The sequence below is a fragment of the Stenella coeruleoalba genome (genome assembly GCF_951394435.1).
Source record: "Stenella coeruleoalba genome assembly, chromosome: 7".
In the NCBI taxonomy this organism is placed as follows: Eukaryota; Metazoa; Chordata; class Mammalia; order Artiodactyla; family Delphinidae; genus Stenella; species Stenella coeruleoalba.
In genome coordinates, this window is record NC_137153.1 from 87,209,023 (window position 1) to 87,225,491 (window position 16,469).

Sequence of the window (16,469 nt, forward strand, 5' to 3'; positions counted from 1 at the left end):
TGGTATGTTCTTCTTCATCCGCCCTCCCAAGCCTGGCTAATTCCTACTCATTCCAATCAACTCCAATGTCACCTCCTGCAGGAAGCCTTCCTTGGCCACCTCCCCACACAAGCTCAGGAAGGCATAGGTGGCCCTCCTCTGCTCCTGTGACATCTACCACGTGCTTCTCTCATGGTAGTTCCATCTTTTAAAAACATTTATTGGGCACTTTTGATGGGGGCAGAACCTTGCTAAGACTCTTCCATGCGTTATCTCATTGAATCCTCATAACAGGCTTATGAGAAGAGTGTTATTCTCATTTCCAGGTGAGGAAACTAAGGGTTATAAAGTTGAAGTGACCATCCCATGACCAGCAGCTAGACAGTAGAGTCTAGGATGGGAACCCAGGGCTGCCTGATACCATGCCTTGTCTGACACCACCATCCCTAACAGTGATGCTCTGTCGCTTCATCCAGGGAGTTGCCCTCTGCATTTGCCTGGTGTGGCATAACCTTGGCCAAGTCGCTTCATCTTGCCGAGCCTCAGTTTCCTCTTCTGCAAAATGGGGCTCAAGTCTCTCCTTGCCACACCCCCACCCCCAAAGGATGGAAGGAAGCTCTGAAAAATAACAGCTGTTAAAATCAATCCGTAAACTGTAAAGGGTGGTGCACAGGCAAGAAGTTGTTAGCATACTTTTAGGAATTGGTTTCACTGAACAATTTCTTTGCTCACCTTAGAATCAAAGGCCTGCCATTTCCCCTTACTTTAGAGTGGGGAGGCCTCCCACTTTCTCCCCTGGACCAGATTGCCCCTGAGATTTTTAAAGTCACCATCCAGCTGTTCCCATCCCCCCTCCCAAAACACAACTGTGACAGTCAAGCAAAGAAAGTCGAGAGGGAAAAAAATCCATAAAGGCTCAGCAAAGCGGCGGCTGGTGGAATTCTCCAGCTCCTGACCACCAGTTAGTGACGTCAGGATTTATAACTGTATTAAATGGTGTGACAGGCAGCCTTGATATATCAGTTCCCCCTTCTTCCCAAATCACAGACAATAAAAGCTTTGGCAGTGAAAGTCATTCATCATCATAAAGACCTGAGACATCCCAGTCATCAATTTCACTCACATCCTTAATACACTGGAGGGAGCGCAGGAGTTGAGCACCTTGAAAAGGGGAAGGAAAAAACATGAAGGAAGATTGAACAGGAATAATTACAAAGGTCAAAGAAGGGATTCCTCTGGGGGCGGGGACATGGGCAGGGCCAGTCCCTGCCGGAGGTGTGCTCAGCCCACAGAGAAGCCGCGCAGTCTCTGGGCGAGCTCCAGGCAGCCCAGAGGCCGGGCCCGTAAGACCAGACCCTGGGAGCCTTGGGGTAGGAGCCGGCTGACCCGGGCTGCAGAACCAGAGGAGGGAGGCCAGGGAGCCCTACTCTGGGCTCCGTGGCTCCAGGCTGAGCTCTGTGGGAATCTTTTACTCCATCAGCCTCATTATACAAAAGAGATTTAAAGATAATAATAAAACCACAGGTACCTTTTGTAATCTACCCCCATATTGGCACAGATGGCTATTCGTGACAGCTAGGGTCTTCCTTTTGGCAACACCTTTTGAATAATTATCCAGGGCTGACACTACTTGTTGTGAAAGACACCGAAACACTGCTGGGCCAGCTGGGAAAGAGACACTGCTCAGAGCCCCTCAGGGCACCCTCTGCCACCCCTGCCCCTCCCCAAACCCAGCCACCTTGACCATGATGCTTCCATCCCAGGAATCCAAGAGAGGACATACACCCCAAGGCCCCGGTCAATCAGGCGAGCCCTCCCACCCCAGCCCGCTCTCAGCGTGAGGACCAGGACAGCCCAGCGGGGCCTGATCACCCACCCCAGTGTCCTCCCTGCCACCCCGTGGTGGATCCCTGCCGGGCTGCCCAAGCACCTGGGCCAAGGCTTCCCACCCCTGACCACCTGGACTGTTGCTTAATGTCTTTTTTGCTCTCAGGCAGGCAGAGCAATAGAGGATGAGAAAGCAGGAAGCTGTGCTGGGTGTTGTGTGAAAAGCTGTTGTTTTAGCTGACTTCTTCCTGAAGAGAACCAGGGCTGAACTGGCTTGACCCTCCCCACGGGCACTTGTCCAGGGGAAGAGGAAGAAAGTCTGTTTAAGGAAAGCAGTGACCATTATTTTTCTTTTGCTTTCTTTCCTGAAAACAAAACAACAAAAGAGCAACTGGGTCTAGGTGGGGAGTTGCTGGAAGTGCCACTGTCATCTGCCCATCCACTCAACGGACCTTCCCTGAGGGCCTACTGTGCTGCTGAGGTCTGCCTGGGTGCAGGCTGACCTACACGGTGCTGGGTATTGGAGGGAGAGTCAGCCCGATGCTCTTCAACCAGATAGCACCCGGGATCAAGACAAGCCATGTCACATGTGCCCCCCATGCATGGCCCTGATCTACTCAACAGCCTTGTTTGTGGTCTGTTCTCTAACTTGGGCTCTGCCCGACTCGGACCTCCTCTGGCCAGATTGCCTGACTGCCCCTGACACAGCAGGTTGGCGAGGAGCAGTGTGGCACAATGGTCAGGTGTGTGGCCTCTGGAATCTGACAGTATGCGTTTGAAACCTGGCTCCACTACTTAGGAGGTGTGTGACCTTGAGCAAGTTGCTGTGCTCTGCTGTGCCTCAGTTTTGGCATCAGTAAAATGGGGATAATAAAACTAACTTTCTCACAGTGTTGTTTTGCAGATTAGACAAGTTAACACATGTAACGTGCTTAGAACAATGTCTGTTGCCTGGTGAGTGGGAGGCAAGGAGTAGTTATCACTCCTGCTGGTGACTCTTGCCTTACTAGATCTTATTCAGGATTGAGACCAGCTCTGGGGAAAGAGCCCTTACCTTAGTCCCCACTCCAGAGGTCAACCCTCCAAACAGGCTATTTGGCCACCCTATCCTTGAGGTGGGCGTGTGACACCATCCTGGACCTGGGTTAACAGAGGGTTACAAAAGGAGCTCGTGGCTCCAGAAAGGCAAACACCCCTCTGGATGGGAAAGTGTGGACAGGCAGCAGGTGCCCCCTAAGGACTCGTGCCAAAACCAGCCTTACCAAACATTTATAGAAGATCTAGAGGTGGGAGTAGACGTTCTATAGCCTCTTGGGTAATGAAAATAAAAGCTAATAGAGATAAATTAGAGAGAGATTTTTTTTCTGGGCTGTGAACATTGGTAGGGGAAAAAAAGGCTGCAAACCAGTAGAAGTGAATGCATTTGGAGAGAAATAATAATTGTCATAATACCTTGCATTCAAATGTCCCTTTTGCTCATCAAAGATGTGTGTGTGAGTGTGTGAATCATGTCAATAACCTTGATAATAACCTAGATGGGTACGGTTTGGGGTGATTAGTAGCAACCCAACATATTAGACAGCTCACTTGTTCATCCATCCATCCATCCATTCAACAAACACTTCCCGAGTACCTACAATGTTCCATGCCCCATGGTAGGCAGAAGACAATTCAGAACCTCATAGTCTAAGGATAAAGTCAGGCTGGACACAAAGAATCATAAGTCAAGGCACAATGGGATAACAAGTAGGCTGATCCAGGGCCCAGAGAGGGGGATATCACTCTGACTGTGGGGTAATTGGGGAGGGCTTCCTGAAGGAGGCGGCGCTTGAGGACTGCTCCCTGGAGACATGCCCTAAAGTCACATGGACAGAGACTGGCAGCCCTGCTGGTTCCTCAGCCCTCAGCAGGTGTCGTGAGAGCCTTTCACAGGCAAAGCCCTGCACCAGGTCACACTCACCTCCCTGCTGGGGACACAGGACCTGAGCACCTGGGACAGTCAGGTCAAAAGAAAGGCTATAGCTTCTTACAGCTCATGTACACTTCACTGAAGTCCTGCAAGGAGAGGATGAGCCAGGATGATAAATTCCCATTGGGCAGATGTGAAAACGGAGGCTCAGAGAGAGAAAGCGTGTCCCAAACTCCTCTGCCAGGGACTTATGGCAGAGCTGGAATGAAGATCTGTGATCCTGATCCAAGTCAGCCCATTGCTCCTCCTTTCTCAGCAAACTACCGTCACCTCTGGGCAAATAACAGGAGCATCCTAAGCAGAGGAACCAGCAGAAGCAAAGGCTTGGAGTCAGGACTGGGTGTCATTGAGTTGGAAGGTGATAAAAAGGCCTGAATAAAGGATTCCATCAGGCATAGAACCAGTGCATGGCAGTGGACCAGTCAGGCTGAAAAATGAGGACAGGAGAGGGGGAAAGTTCTGTTCTGGAAGGCTGAGTCTGGCAAGGAGGGGGAGCCAAGAGACGTGGGTTCTGGAGCTGTCTCATGTGGGGAGAACTTGAGTTCTCAGTCCTCCGTGTCTCCATCTGCTCAATGAGGGAGTGATGCGAATGATCTCCAAGGAGCACCAATATTCCAGTCTCTTGACCCTAGGTACCTGGGGAGGGCACGACTGTCACAATACTGGGGCAGATGGAGGAGACACAGTGAGGACCAGCCAGGGCTCACAAAGGTGGTGGGGAGAAGTCAGGCAGATACAGCAAAAAAGGTGCCGATCCCCTCCCAGATCATGGTTCTCCCGGGATACAAGGGGATGCAGAGTCCTCAAGGAGACCTTTGTAGTGGGCACCGGGGAGGTGTGGTAGACAGAATCATGGCCCCCAAAGCCTGTGAATATGTCACCTTACAAAGCAAAGGGGACTTCGCAGATGTAATTAAATCTAGGATTTCTGAGACGTGGAGACAATCCTGGATTATCCGGGTGAGCTCAATATAATCACCAAGAGTCCCTATAGGGGACAGGCAGGAAGGTCAGAGTCCCAGAGAGATGTGACAATAGAAGCAGAGGTCAAAGAGGACAAAAGATGATACCCTGCTGTCTTTGAAGACAAAGGAAAGGGCCACAAGCCAGGGAACGTGGGCAGCCTCAAGAACCTGGAAAAGGACTTCCCTGGTGGCGCAGTGGTTAAGAATGTGCCTGCCAATGCAGGGGACACAGGTTCGAGTCCTGGTCCGGGAAGATCCCACATACCGTGGAGCAACTAAGCCCGTGCGCCACAACTACTGAAGCCCGTATGCCTAGAGCCCGTGCTCCGCAACAAAGAGAAACCACCATAATGAGAAGCCCGTGCACAGCAACAAAGACCCAACACAGCCAAAAATAAATAAATAAATAAATAAATATTTTTTAAAAAAAGCTGAAAAAGGCAAGAAAATGGATTCTCCCCTAGAGCCTTCAGAAGGAATACAGCCTTGATTTTAGGACTTCTGACCTCTAGAACTGTAAGATAATAAATTTGTGTTGTTTTAAGCCATGAAGTTCATCGTAATTTGTTACAGCAGCAACTGGAAACGAATACAGGAGGCCAGTGGAACATCCAGAACAGGGAGCCATCAGGCCCGCTCCCCGCTGGACAGATCCCAACCCTGGCAAGCTCCTTCTCCATCCCCTTGCTGTGGAGGACCCCAAAACCTGGCTCTCTGGCTTAGGCTGCTTTCCTGAGCTCCAGATGTTTAAAACAACACTTATTCAGCACTTACCATGTTCCAGACAGAGTTTTGAGTGCTTCTGAAATATTAACTCATTTAATCCATGTAACAAGTTTCTATTCCCATTTTATAGGTGGGCAAACTGAGGCACATACACACAGTTGCAACTGAGGTCACCCATTCATAAGTGGGATAAGAGTTGAGACCCAAAGATAGGCAGTCTGGCTCCAGAGACTGTACAAGAGATTCTACAGTTTGATCAGCTTCCACAGACCCCAGGGGCCGCCAGACTAACTGTGCTGCAGGTGAATGTGAAAGAGCTCTGCTTGGATACCTCTGATGATGTGGAGCTTATTACCACCAGAGGCAGTACAGTACAGGGGTTAGGAGAAAACCAGCTCTGCTACTTACTGCTGTGTGAACTCAGGCAATTTCTTTTTAACTGTTAGTTGGGACAAAAATAGTACCTAGTTTCATAGAGTAAGGGGTGAATGAACCAAAGCACATAACACATGCTCAATAAACATTAGCTATCACTGTTATTATCTCCAGAGCAGCCTATTCCAGCTTCAGAGAGATGAAACTGTTAAAAAAAAAATTCTTCTTTGCACTCAGCTACAGCTTGCCTCCCTGTGGCTTCCCCTGATGAGCTCAGAGCAGCCACATCTCCTCCTCCCATACCCCTGAGCACGTGGGAGGCAGCAGCCAGGCCCCCAGTCTGCTGTCTCTAAGCTGACAGTCCTGGGCTGCCCGTGGATGCCAAGGTTCCCATCCCGCTTCCCTTCCTGGACCCTGTCCTTCTCTGTCTGCAGCCCAGGTATCAAATACTGAGAGGGATTCACCCCTTAGCTCTGAGGTAGGAATTCCTTAGCCCATACTACTAGAGAAGAGTTCATTATGGTTCATCCAGAACATGAGAAAGGATGGAAGTTCTGGACCTACCAACATGTTGGGTGTCCATAAAGCATGAAACAAAATTTTTAAAAAACTGACCAACAGTATGAAGAGCAAAAACCCCTTTGTAGGAAATGAACTACATGTGTGTAATCTGATACCGTTTTATATGCATAGAAAAGGTTCTGGAAGGATATTTACCAAACCATCAACTCTGCTGACAATAGAAAAGGCTAGGAACGGGGTGAAGGGATACAGTCACATGTTTACATATACTTCCGTACCATTCGAATTTATTTTACAATGAGCACGTATTCCTTCGTGATTTAAAAGGGATTAGTAAAGCTGGGGGTATTGCAACAGACTAGACCAAGCTTCAGAGCAGAGAAACCAAGAGTTCGTGGCTCCCCAAGAGCAGCTTCCATGTGGTCTCCCACAAAATGTTCTCAAACCCCACAGTCAAAGAGAAGCAATAGTTCCCTCCTCCACGCCTTCAAAAGCACTTGGCTTCTCCCTGGTATTTCTCTTTCTTATTTGTTTTGTTTTGCCCTGTACATGTATCCACATTTACCTCCCTCATCAAATTATGGGTATGTTGAGGGCAGAGACCCTACAGCCACAAGACCCAGCCTAGGCTAAGGTCTGATGTGAAGGAGGAGCTGGGTTTTGATGGAGAGGTGAGTGAGTGAATGAGAGAATGAAGGAATGATGAATGGCAACCGCTCTGCTAATTGCCAGGAGCTACAGTTTGGTGTGTCTTCTCCTGCAGATAATGGCAAGGCAGTGGAGATCTCTGACCAGGAGGACGAGCTAATGAAATCGCTATTTTAAGAAGATGGATCACAGCAGGGTCAGCTGGGAAGCTGGAGGCCCAGAGACCTGCTCGAAGGCTATTTGGAAAGGTCGGCTTCCAAGCTGCCCGCAAGTGTAAAAATCTATGAGTGCATTACCAGGATGGCCATCCACCTTTGTTAATTTTTATCCTACAAAATGCAAGGTCAGAAATAACTGGAGTACTTTCCCCTGAAATTATTTTTTTAATTGACACTGCTCCTCACACAAACATTAATTCGTTTATTCAACAAATAGTTCTTAGGAACACTGTGCTAACCTGAAAGCAAATCATATTTTCCTTTGATGTCCATTTTAATTACAGAGATGCTTGAATTTCATTTGGGTTTTAAAATGATCAGACCTCTGGCTTCTCTGAACCTCTGAGTATCCTTCCAAACATTTAGATTCCAAAATTCTAGACTTCTCTAGAATCTATAACTGTGAGTCTATTTAATACTTTAATCCCCAATTGGATTCACCTTGAATCTTTCTGGAATGCAAATAGCCTTGTTTTTCTGGGGAAAGTTCCAATCTTGGGTGCTGAGTTTTCTCTCTGTTTGTGGTCCCCTGAAGCAGGTTCACAACATTTAGTTTGGACAGAGTGTGACATCACTGCACCGGGCTGAAATGCCTGATTGTCACACATTCTGGAAAACCTCACACTCGGCACTCCAGGCCCTCCCCACTGGATGGCTTATAACACTGAGCTGATATCTGGGGAAAGCCGTTCCAGGCAGACAACAGCGTGAGCAAAGGCCTGGAATCAGGGACAGGCAAGGCCAGTTGGACAGCCTGTGGTCAGCCTTTCCTGGCCTGGGTTTCTATTGGACAGGAATAGGTGTCAGAGGAGACAGGAAGGAGGGGCTGGGGCAGGTTGAAGACTCACAGGGAGCAGCAGGCAAGGACAGTGAGTGAAGCTGGCCAGGTGGAGTCTGGGACAAACAGGAGAGTACGGCTGATGTAAAGGGATGGCCCCTTCTCAACGCTCCCTTAGTGTAAGGCCACGTGGGAACGTGGACCCTGGTGGACAGTCTTCCAATCTTTCAAAACAAGTTAGACATTTTAGCCTTTATATGAAATCTCTTAGTTTTAAAGGAACTTTTAAATTTAAATTTTTGATAGTGATATATTAATATATATATAACATTCAAAAAATTTTAAATGTAGATGATATTCAGTAAGAAGTCCTCTTCCTACACCCACTTCATCATCTATGCCCAAACGTGGTTACTGAGTATCCTTCCAGAACTTCTGTATGCTTGTGTGAACAAATACACATTCCCATTGCCCCTCCCTTCTTTACACAAAAGGTAGCATTCTGTATATATTATTCTTGCTTCTTTTCATGAATAATATATCTCCAAGATCTTCCCAATCAAGACATAAAGCACCTCCTCGTTCTTTCCTGCAGCTGCACAGTACTCCATCTTACGGGTGAGCTCTTCTTTATTGAACAGTCCCCTTCTCATGGACATTTGGGTTGTCTTCCTCTGATCTGTAAAATGTGGGCTCTGATTTTTTTTTTTAGTTTAAAAAGCACTATTTGGGCTGGACCCTGAGGACCCAGAATGCCAGTGCCTGGGTCTGAGTTCATAGCATGGATGCCGGCTCAGACATTGCTGACAGTTCAGCTCTGCCTTGCCAGTGGGAAAGGAAATCACTTCAATGGAGAGCAGCTTCAGGTAAGTCCTGTTTCAAGATTCTTTGCCTTTGAGCTAGTGAAATCCCCATCACTAGAGGTAACCAAGTCCTGATATAGAATAGATCCCAGGGTTGGGTGACGGGTCGGGCTACCCAACCTCGAAGTTTCCACTAACTTCCAGAGTCCCTGAGGCCTGATTATGGGCTGGGCCCAACTGGCAGCAGAGAAAGAACTGAGAAATGGCCCCGTCCTCTCAGCACCTCATTCACTCATTCATTTATACAGTTAAAAGGCATTTCCCGGGCTTCCCTGGTGGCGCAGTGGTTGAGAGTCCGCCTGCCGATGCAGGGGACATGGGTTCGTGCCCCGGTCCAGGAAGATCCCACATGCCGCGGAGCGGCTGGGCCCGTGAGCCATGGCCGCTGAGCCTGCGCATCCAGAGCCTGTGCTCCGCAACGGGAGAGGCCACAACAGTGAGAGGCCCGCATAACGAAAAAAAAAAAAAAGTCTCATAAAAAACAGGTCAAAGGAGGTGCTCCCCACAGAGAGATAAGCAAACGGTCGTTCAGAAAGGCCTGGAACATACTAATAGCTACCATTCGTTAAGTGTTTACCATGTGCCAAGCACCAGGCCAAGACTGCGTGGACCATGCATGAAATCTTTACAGGGAACCTGTGAGGGAGTGCTATCTTGGGGCCCATTTTACAGATGGGGACCTTGGGCATGGAGGCTAGTAATGTGCCCAAGGTCACGCAGCTAGAATACGGAGAAGCTGGGCTTCAAGGCCAGGCAGTCTGGCTTTGCTGCTGACATTCTCAATCATATGCTAAAAGAAATGCCTTCTGGAAATTTAAACTGGGATTTTTTTTTTAGTCCATCCAACCACATATTGGCAGCAGGCTGTGGAAGCCAGGGCCCTGGATAAGCCCCAGATCCAGCTCTAACTCACTGGATGTGGCCTTGAGTAGGTCACCTCCCACCTCTGAACCAGGGTCTCTCAGACGGTGAAGTGAGCAGTTGCACTGCAGGACCCTCCCACCCTGCCTGTCTGTGGTCGGATATTTGCCCCAAAGGAGGCTGGAAAGAGCCAACCCTGGATCCCAGACATTCCAGATCTCCTTTCTGGCCCACACACACTTAGATGCCCCCTTAGTGGCTCTCAAACTCTTCCCCATCACTGTCTCATTATAGCCTCGAAACAGCCAAAGGAGGCAGGCAGGGCAGGAATTGTCATCCCCATTTCATAGATAGGAAAACTGAGGCTCAGAGAAGACAAGCTATTTGCTGAATGATAGGACAGTTAGGTGGCAAAGTCCAGGCTTAAACCTGTTCCTCTGACTCCTGGGTCTAGTGCTCTTTCCTTCAGCCCTCAGCTATTGCTCAGATGAGAAAGGTGGAAGAGGATGGACTTACTTGCTTTCAGGTACCAAGTTTGGGATACAGAGACTCCAAACATTGAGCCTGGGGGATACCAGCAAATCAGAGCTGGTGGTCTTGTGGACTCGGCAGCCATCTGTCTGTCTTCGTGGGAGCTCATCCACTGGCCCATGTATGTTCCCTGTTGCTTAGAGGGGACAGTGCCCAGGGGATGCCTCAGACCCCAGGACCTGGGTCACGCACCAGGCAGGTGTTTCCCAAAGTTGTTTAACCAGAAGAAGCCTCCCTCAGTCTCCACCTGCCATTCCAACTGGTGATGCAAAGGGACGGTCCTCAGGAGAAGGGGCCAGAAAGGACACAGGCTAGCCCTGTTACTTTGTTTTCCCAGGCAAAGGGTCAGGTGGGCACAGCCAGGGGCAAGACTGCCAGGTCCTTTGCTGGTATCCACCTGCTGTCCTCCCTGGCAGGTAGGCACAGTGGCTGCCCCATCAGCAGGCCTGTGGCCCAAGGATACACCTGCAGATAATTAGTCCCAATCAGGACAGGCCCAAACTGCTGATGATGTAGGAATGGGCAGGCCGTGTCACTGCTTTGCAAATGGTGAGCAGTTTCTAAACCGTGGCCCTGGCTGGTAGAGCAGGAGTTTAACTTAAAATTTAACATGGCATATAAATGATGGAGAGACATGGACTCATTCTCTAATGAGATCTCCCTGGGCAGCCAGGAGTGTGAGGGCTAGGGTGGAGCAGTACACAGACCAGCCGCTTCCTAGACCCCAGGCTGGCAGTCTAGCTGAGCACCCTGTGAGGAGGGGAGAAGGAACGGGTGGGGCTGGAAGACTCAGCCCTTCCCTGAAGAGTTCAGAACTGTGTCAACACATCCACGAGCACAGGTGGAATTAAATTAATGCCACGTGGTGACACGAAGGCCCATCCTAACAGCTCTCAGGGGCATTCCTTCAAGGTGTTCTAATAGCTCTCATTGGGATCATCAACTGCCCCCAGAGGGTGTTTTGAAATTTTCTGGGGGCTTTTATATGATTGACAGGTGTTATTGGCTTGTGGTGGAACAGTCCCACACAACAAAGAATCTGCCTTTATCCTGCACTATTTTCATGTCCTGCCCAACATTCATGTAGGTGGTAGGAGAGAAATCTGCTTATAATTCTTTAAATCTAGAACGGAACTTCATTCTCATATTAATGTGAACTTGCAGTTTCCATGGTCTTAATAAACACTGAATTTTCTAGGAATGCAACTACTGTGTAAACTGAGCAAAGCCTGTACTTTGTTTTATTTGGAGCTTTGCCAAGAGTTCCTCACCTATTCGTAAAATCCCACTCACAGTATGTGAAACACAGTTAAGTCTGTGTTCGGGATTGTTGCATTCGTGGTGATCCTGTGCATGGAGCGAGCCCTGGCTACTCCATTATGTCTGGCAGTTTAGACATGCCAAATATTTACTTATCAAAGTACATGGCAGTTAATTATAAACAATTTCACTTTCATTTCTCCTTTATCTTATAATTAGGGTATTATTTTGATTTTATTTGAAATTACTTGTGAAGATAAGACTATATTTTTTATGAACTTAACTTCAGGAGAGTAAAGGGGCAATGTAAATATTTGTTATTCCCTAGGGGACACTGGGTGGGACTGAGCAGAGAACCCCGGTGTCAGCACAGCACTACAGTGTCCCATTAAGCAGGGGAAGAGGCTGGGGATCTTCTCCTCCCGAATCCTCGTATGCATGCAGCATCTGATCTACACATGTGTGTCCATGCCTCTGTGTGTATGTCCTTTATATTTTTTCACACTAATGGAATCATACTAAACATATTACTCTACAAATTGTTTATTTGCTTAAAAGTATATCTTGAACATTTATTCATGTCAGCACAGATAGCTCTACTTAATTCTTTTTAATGGTTGCAGAGTAGTTTATTGTGGGAAGGAGCCATAATTTATTTAACCTACTCCTATTGATAAACACTGAGTTTTTTCCATTTGTTTTTCATTATAAATAATTCTGTCATTATTATATGGATTTAGGTATCACTGTGCATCTGTGTGAATATATCTTGAGATAAAGTCCTTAAAGTGCATATAAAAGTTCTGAGTTAGATAGTAGGTATGTCCATTTAAAATATTGATAGATACTGACTAATTTCTTTCCAAAATGATTGCACTGATTTATACACCTATGACTGTGTATGGAAATATCTGTTTCTCATATCCTCTCTAACACTGGACCTCAAGAAACATTTCAATCTTTGATAAGCTAATGGGTTTTATTAAAATATCTCCTGGGAATTCCCTGGTGGTCCAGTGGTTATGATGTGGGCTTTCACTGCTGTGTGCCCGGGTTTAACCCCTGGTCGGGGAACCACGATCCCACAAGCTGTGTGGTGTGGCCAAAAAAAAAAGAGTATCTCATGATTATTTCAATTTGTAGTTTTAAAACTATGAGTCAAGTGCATGTCTTTTCCTATACCATTGGACATCTATATTTTTTCCTGTTCATTTGGTTTACCTGTTTTTTCTACTGATTTTTTTCTTCTTATTTGTTTTTCAAAATCTCTTTATATATTAAGGAAATTAGCTTTTTGTCATCTGTGCTCCACTTTAAAAAAGTATTTTATTCTTTGTTTTTTCGGGTGTTTTTACATACATATATAAAACATTTCTGTTTTAAGCAGTCGTTTATATCATTTTTCTTTGCCTTTTGTATTTGGAACAGATTTTTTATTTTTCTGGCCACATGACACGACTTGTGGGCTTAGTTCCCCAACCAGGGATAGAACCCAGGCCCTCAGCAGTGAGAGCACAAAGTCCTAACCACTGGACTGCCAGGGAATTCCCTGGAACAGATCTATAAATTTATTTATTTATTTTTGGCTGCATTGGGTCTTCGTTGCCGCACGCAGGCTTTCTCTAGTTGTAGTGAGCAGGGGCTACTCTCTGTTGTGGTGTGTGGGCTTCTCATTGCAGTAGCTTCTCTTGTTGTGGAGCACTGGCTCTAGGTGCACGGGTTTCAGTAGTTGCAGCATACAGGCTCAGTAGCCGTGGTGCACGGGCTCAGTTGCTCCGCGGCATGTGGGATCTTCCAAGACCAGAGCTCGAACCCGTGTCCCCTGCATTGGCAGGCGGATTCTTAATCACTGTGCCACCAGGGAAGTCCTCCCTGGAACAGACTGTAAAAGGCCTTCCCCACTCGAAGTTTATTAAAAAATTTCCCTTATTTTTTTTTCTAGTTTTATTATGATTTCATTCTTTAAATTTAAAGTTTTGATCAACCTGGAATCTCTTTTGATGTAGAGAATGAGGTATGGATCCAACAGGCTTAACTGTCCCTACACCATTAACTAAATGATTTATCTTTTCTCCACTGATTTGCAATGTTGTATCTGTAAACACCCACATATATTTGGATCTATTTCTGGATGCTCCATGCTGTTCCATTTGCCTATTTACTTCACTTTCAGTAACAGTTTTAATTGTTGTAACTTTATCATAACATTTTAAAATATGCTATGTTTTACTCATTTCTTTATTTCAGAATTTTTCTAGCTACCTTGAGTGTTTATTTATCCAGTATTTGTGTCATTTTGACAAGTTTTAAAAAGTTGGCATTTTGATTGAAAATGCTTTGAATTAATATATTGCTTCGGGGGAACTGACATCTTCATGATACTGAGTCTTCCTACCTAAGAACAAGCTATATCTCTCCATTTATTCTTTTACGTTCCTTAGTGGAGTTTTAAAGTTAAGTTTATTCCTCAGCATTCTACCTTTTTTATTTTGATGCTATTGTTAATGTTTTCCCCTATTATTTTTCTAGCTAGCTATTGTTTACTTACAAGAAAGCTAATGGTTATATTTATAATTTTATACTATTATATAAGTATTATATATTTAGAATTAGAGTAATTTTAGTATTTCAACATTAGGCATAATTCTGACTTTGAGATATTTATATTCTTTTTCTGCTCTGTGATGTGACTTTAAAATAGATTGATCATAATACAAACAAGTCTTTGGTCAAGGGTTTACCTGAAAACCCAGCCCACATCCACACTTAACCTTCTGCAGATCCTGGACAGCTAAACCACCCAGCTGGCTTTTAGCACCAACTTTCTAAATCAGGAGTATTCAACTCAAATTCCTTTCCAGGTTAGGCTTGTAAGATAATGAGAAAGCAGGTGGGTGGGGGCCACGTCTCCAGGGGCTGCTGCCACTAAGGCCCCGCCTACCACGACCATGTGGGAATACGGCCCAGTCTGGCCAGATCCTCTGATTTTTCAAGGGAAGCCAGAGATTCAGATTTATAAATTTTCAATGTTGACTCAAATTTATAAAAAGTCCTACATGGGGCCAACTAACCATATCTGTGGGCTAGATTAGCCCTTTGGGCAGCTGGCCACCACTTTGCCACGTCAGTAGACAAGAGTCTCGGAAATGCAACTATAGTCTCAGCGTTTACTGGATTATTTTCCATCTAAATAGGCTTGTGCAGATGGTAGAATATGTCTTCCTGTGATCTGTCTAAACCCATGAACCCCAACCCTAATAACAAACCCTCCCTCTGCAGAGCAGTCCCCTCGGGGATCTCATGTGATCCTCACAAGGGCCCTGAGAGATCAGAGACACATCCAAAGTCACAGCAAGGAAGTGATGGCGCCAGGATTAGCCCCCAGATTATCTGTGTGGTAGAGTGGCAGACTGTACTGTTCTGCTGTTCAGTTTTACCTCTGCTGCTCACTAGCTGTGATCTCTGGCAAGCTACTTAAGTGCCCCGGGCTTCCATTTCCTTGTTTACAAAGTGGATGTGACATAACAGTACGCACCTCCCAGGGCTCCTCCAAGGGTAGAACAAGTTCACCTACCAGAATGTTTGGTACTCCGTAACTACTCAGTAAAGTGACTTATTATTATTATTAACTAGTCCAGGCTTCTTTCTACCCTACCGCACCCCCCTACCCAATTATTTGTGCTTCTTTGGAAAGAATAAGGACCCAGGAGACTGAAGGTCGGCTCCAGCTCTCCCCTTTACCCCTTATATTGGGCAAGTCACTGCCCCTCCCTGAGACTCGGTTTCTGCATCTGTAAAATGGGGATGCTGTCAGAGGTCTTGTCACGGGCTCTCATGACCCCAGGGGAGAGGATTCATGGGACACTTGTGATGTTAGGAAAAGTTCATTCTGACTGAGGTTCCTCTCCCCCATCCCTGCACCGTTACTGACACCCCCCCACCTGCAGGCTCAGCAGCCCTCCAGGCTCTTGCCCCATCTCAGGTAGACAGGGGACCAAGTCACTCTTGCCTCTTAACTGATCTCCATGCGGTGCCCAGATCTACAGCCAGAGTCCTGGCTGCTCCTGCCTGAGCCCCACGAGCCCCAGTCTCAGAGCCGGGCCCTTCCTGCCTTGGGACCTACATGAGGCTATGAGAGAGCCTGTCTCGTCCAGCCCCCACCCCTGCCTAAAGTTCTAACCCGAATCCAGCCCTGATGCAACTACAGCGCACTCACATTTCTCAGAACCCCTTGTCTCTGTCACTACTTCCTGTGTCTTACCTACCAACCTACAGGGACATCCCGCTACCTTAGGCTGGACCTCAAGGCTCTGGCCAAAGTGTGATCCCTAGCCCCTCACTGTCTGTCAATGTGAAGTGTCCAAGACTGCCTTCTGCCTGCGTGGTCGGACAGCCTCCCGGAGCTGGTGGCTGAGTCTGTCCGTCCAAACTATCCCGGTGCTGCTGGAGCAGGGAGGGGTGTCTGCCTGTCTCGCCCTCCTGGCCCAGCCCCTTCACAGCAGTGAGCCTGACGTGACCAGCCACCATGAGAGGAGTAATAATCGCAACATGTATTGGGTGCTTGTGCGTGCTAGACCAGAGTCTAAGCACCTCATATGTTTACAGCATTAATCCTCACAGCAACACTGTGGGCTGGGTGCTATCACCATATTACAGATTTAAAAACCACAGCCCAGAATTCTTATATAACTTACATAGCTAGTCAATGGCAAGTTCAAACCCAGCAGTGTGCCCCCAGGGCCCAAACTCTTCATCTTTACACTGACAGCTAAAGCAGCTGGTCCCGAGCCTTCCAGAAAGGAAGCCTAAACCTCCTGCCCTTCTTAACTCCACCTCTGCCTGGAAATCTACAATCTGCCAGGAATCCCACTCATCCTCCAGGCTGATGCCAAACAGGGCTGCCTTTCTCCTGAGAGGGCTAAATCCCAGCGCTCTGAACACTCAGCC

At 47.1% G+C, this 16,469-nt stretch overlaps 1 protein-coding gene across 1 annotated transcript in view; it reads right to left on the minus strand.

Moving 5' to 3' along the window:
* Positions 1-16,469, minus strand: part of PAX5 (paired box 5) — a 177,141-nt gene that overhangs the window by 63,463 nt on the left and 97,209 nt on the right. The gene's annotated exons all lie outside the window — the stretch shown is intronic.